At 43.6% G+C, this 4,623-nt stretch overlaps 1 non-coding gene across 1 annotated transcript; it reads right to left on the bottom strand.

The window, feature by feature from the left end:
* Positions 1 to 687: 687 nt before the first annotated feature.
* On the bottom strand, positions 688 to 873 carry LOC135915274 (U2 spliceosomal RNA). Its single transcript, XR_010568568.1, has one exon. It is a non-coding gene; the product is annotated as a U2 spliceosomal RNA (small nuclear RNA).
* Positions 874 to 4,623: the final 3,750 nt, after the last annotated feature.

The following is a 4,623-nucleotide window of genomic DNA, read 5'->3' as shown; positions in this document are numbered from 1 at the left end:
TGCTGATAGACTTAAAAGCAAGTCAACTCAAGGTGATTCACTCGCTTGATAGAATACGTGCCGTTCAGTCAAGCAAATCATCTCCCCTGCACAAAACACTCAGAATGTCTCGTACTTGTCCTTCCTATCTCTTTGTTCAGCACTTTGTTGTTGATCGCTTGATCACCTGCAGCGTTTTTGAGTCATGCCACCATGCAGTTACGTTGATGATACCTGAAGAGTCCGATGAAATATCGGGTGGTCGGCTGGAGTCATGGCGAAAAAAAGAAAGAGTAACAGGTGCCAACTGTGGCGACACTGCATACGAGCGGGAAGCGCATGTATGCCGAAAGAAGTCTGTCGATGAGCTGTGCTGTAGGTGACGAAAGGGAAAATCGCCCCGTTTATTGCACTGGTTCATAGTAGACATTTTTGGGGATGTCACACGGCAATGTAGCTTGGCGCACGCAGTTGCCGCCCAGATATCTGTGGTTACATCACATGCCGAACACACACAGGCGGTAACAGCACACCCACCAAGGTGACAAAAAGAAAATCTCGTTTCGCGCCGCACACATGGGGACCGTTCACACTGTTTTGTAGAATATACTGTGAACAAAGCTGCCACATGGGGGCCGAAACATGAGTTTCTTTTTACGCCAAAGCTGTATATGGTCAGCCTCTAGCAGATTGATGGCCGTTGACCAAAACCAGTGGGCCAATACCGAAGATACTGCAATAGCGGGCGACCCGCGGCGGAGGTGAAGCAGGCTTCAAGCGCTCCGCCAACTTGCAGAAAAAAAAAAAGTTTAATATTTTGGGTCCAAATACAACCCGTATCAGACATCGTGCTGGTAAGAACAGATGCTACACTTTGACCCGCGTCGGCCGTGTCTACGTTCCCACCGCCCTCTCCTTGTCGGCGTTCCAAGCGCTTGCGTGTCTCCTTTCCTTCCGCTCTCCCGTGGTGGAGCTCCCATCGAAACGTCACGCGTGCCTAGTTTCCTCCTGTTCCCCGGGACGGCAATCTTGTCGTAGTGGTCATCCGCGTTTACAGAGCGTAATGACTCATGATTTTTTTTATTTGTTTCTCCTTGACCGGCGCCTGCTCCTTTCCTTCGCTATTGATGATGTCATACTGTACATCTGCCTCAATTTCTTTTTAACCTACGTGCGACTCAGTAAAGCAATCCTCTTCTTTGCGGCATTGTCCTGGGAGGCCACAAAGCTCCACCACCGCAGACATTAAAATAAATAAATAATAAAATAAATAAATAAATAAGTAAATAAATAAATAAATAAAAAGAAGGAACTCACCATCCTTCAGATGTTTCTTTCATTTTCTTGCAAATACTGTTCCGTTCAGAAAAGTTGGTGGGATCAAAAATAACGTAATCCCAGTGAAACGCCCGAAAGAGCCGAGCACTGCTTTGTGATATACGAGCGATTTGGCAGACTCTAAACTGCATAAGCTGGGAGGTTTGCCTCGCAAGTAGCAAGCGCTCCCAGTTCGAACAGGTTCCCAACATCCACGCATGGTAGGGAGTCTTCGCTGATACGTTTTGCGGAAAAATTTTCGTTATATGCGTATATTTCTCTAGAAATCCTTTTTATGCCATAACAACGGCTGCTATTGCAATATAAGGCACAACGATGTGGTAGTAATGAGGTCCTTGCCAGAACCTTTCATGCATACAAAAGAAATCATTTCTTTAGACTTAGAAACGTTGTTCTGCGTGGTGAAGCGATGCACGGTATACGGCACCATATTTTTCTGGCCACAAACGACATTTGTTTTTTTTTGAAGCTTGGGGGATACTTTAGAGCTACTATTCGGATTACAGATGGGCTGCAGTTAAGCGCAACATGGGGCTGAGGGAAATACACTGAAGTTCACTGTTGACTGCTAAGACTACTGCCACTTTCTAGGGGAGAGTTGCCGGCCGCATGGACGCACGAAGTTGACCACGTCCAACGCACCCTGAAATCACTGCTGAAGCTTTGCACGTGAGACAGGTTTACACACTTGTCTCTGCATACGCGTATGTAAAACATGGGCTGCACGAATGCTGCGCGAAATGTGTTTGAACAATGATGTCTTGTTTGGGCACATTGCATCTGTGCGTCGTGTATCTGTAGTGTACATCCACGTATTGGACAACGTGTATTTGGTAGGTGGCCTTTTGTAGTAGGATGCCGAAGTGGCCTGTTCATTCCTCTCGGAATGCAGAAGTTGAGTGCTTAGAGAAGACAAGGACAAGAGCATTCTATACTCTATTCTATACAAAAAGCATTCTATACGATTACTCTTTCGTTTCAGCACTACTATACACGTGGTACTGTATATATTAGGCTTTCGCCGACTACAGAATGGTTCGCCTGTTCGTTTACATTGATATTCTTCGTCGGTGGTTCTTTACTTTCTTTAATGCGATGTATTAGAGGTGAACCTCGCGCAAGAAAAAATATGCAGAAACTCCAGTGCAGTTTTCTAATTGCGTATAAAACCCCAAATTTCAATTGGCCCACCCGCATATTTCAAGTTGGCCCACCCCAATACTTCGAATTCACCACATTTAAGTTATCCCATCCTCAAATTTCAGGTTGGCCCGACCTCGAATTTTAGTTGCACCACCCCTAAATTTCAGTTTGGCCCACCCCTAAAACACAGATGGGCCACCCCCATATTTTAATTTGGCCTAACCCTACCATGTGTTCCCCTATGCATTTTCAATGGAGCCCTATGTCTATATAGATATGCAGAAATCATATTGTACCGGTATTCTCTCCGACCCTTTTTATTTATTTATTTTTGTTTCAGTTGTTTCTTACTCCTCATAGCGCAACGAGTCATCGACATTTACATTATTATACCAATTAAGTAGCTTAACTACTCAAATTATATATTTTTTCTACAGATGCAAGGCATTACACTTTTCTTGCGACAAAGAGATTTTGCTGGGATACTTGGCAAAGATTGCTCGCGCATTAAAATTTGAGCCGACGTTAAAAGCAGCGCTGTCTAAAATGTGAGCCTACAATGAAGGCCGTACAGAATAGCACACCATTTCAAAGCGCGCGCTGTCACCTCGAAATGATGTAAGAAAGTGGCACGTGATGGACGCGCTAAGCGTTTCAACGAGCGTCTTTGGCAAGAGAGGCGCTTGTGTGTAGTAAACCACGTATGTGTGTTAGGAATGACAGAGAAGATGCGAGAACTGCGAGGCAACATTTCATTGAAGGTATTATGCATAGACGCGACGTCCTGAAGCACATGAATGAAACATGGGACGGTCACAAGAACTTGATGGCATGGCCTTTCTAAATGCTTTATGAATTAGTAAACTCCAGCCTAGCAATGGATTAATTTTTCAAGCACTAAATGTCTTGTTGCCTAAAACGTAATAAGAAAAAGAGACCCGAAGGCGATAGCCTTGTAAAGCCTACTGTAATTCACGTAAATCCACCTTAATCCTCCTAATTACACCTTAGTCCACCCCAATTCACCATCACCCACGTTAATCATCTATAAACCATCTTAATCCACCTTAATTCACATTTATTCACCCTAATAGATCTTAATCCTTCCTAATCCACCTTAATCTCCATCATCCTTAATCCACATTAACAAATATTATTCACCCTAATACACCTTACTCTTCCGTAATTTGTCCTCATACACCTTAATCGACCTTAATCCACCTTTATCCACACTAATCCAGCTTAATCCAATCACACATCAATCATTTATTAACTTTGCTATTCATTAACCGACCTTAATCCACCTTTATCCACCCTAATCCAGCTTAATCCAATCACACATCAATCATTTATTAACTTTGCTAATCATTAACCATTCCTTATACATGGCTGGACATGTTTTGGTGCGCTTCTGGAGGTCCTTGTATCACGTGAAGTTTTCATTACTTCACAACGCTACCTTGAAACACAGAAATGTAAGGCTTTCGCCTTCAAAATTGCGGCCTAATAAGTTGAGAGCAGGCATGTTGTGCCGAAAGACAGGGGTGCGATCTCGACATTGATCATGCATTTATTTGTAGCATTACAGGCCGATTTCACCAACTTTGGGTGAAGTGGGTGTAGAAATTGAAAACTCTGGATGTGTTTAGTTTGTAATCATGATTGCGCGCAGTATGCTCTGATTCGCAAAATCGATACGAGGCGTAGAAAGGCTAATTTGATGTGAAAGTTTTCATTGTCGTCCGTGACGCACATGTGCGCAGTTCTTGAGACATCACAAATGAAGTTCGCAAGCGCGTACTTAAGGGTTGGGGGGGGTACTAAGTTTAGGCCTACATATTTTTGTAGTAATATACGACAATTTCTTTACTTTGATTCACTCTGCAGAAGTGCAACAATAAAAAACAGACGTACCGGAGGAAAAATTCCGTGTTGTGGCTGCAAGCCATTACATATTATGGCGTGAATTATCTTCTTTTTGTAGCGTATGCCGGTTGTAGCCCGAGCTTTATAGAGGGCTCTTCTTGGTCGTAGATGGCATCGTGTTAGTTTTGCAACGTCCAGTGTTATTACCTAGCTGGAGCATGAACACATAAACCATAGAGAAAGAAAAAGACTAAGAGCGGACACTCCGAGCAATCTGGCCTCAGGAACTACGTCACG

This window comes from Dermacentor albipictus, chromosome 7, assembly GCF_038994185.2.
Source record: "Dermacentor albipictus isolate Rhodes 1998 colony chromosome 7, USDA_Dalb.pri_finalv2, whole genome shotgun sequence".
In the NCBI taxonomy this organism is placed as follows: domain Eukaryota; kingdom Metazoa; phylum Arthropoda; class Arachnida; order Ixodida; family Ixodidae; genus Dermacentor; species Dermacentor albipictus.
The sequence above is the reverse complement of the archived record's forward strand: the minus strand, read 5'-3'. Positions and strand labels throughout refer to the sequence as shown.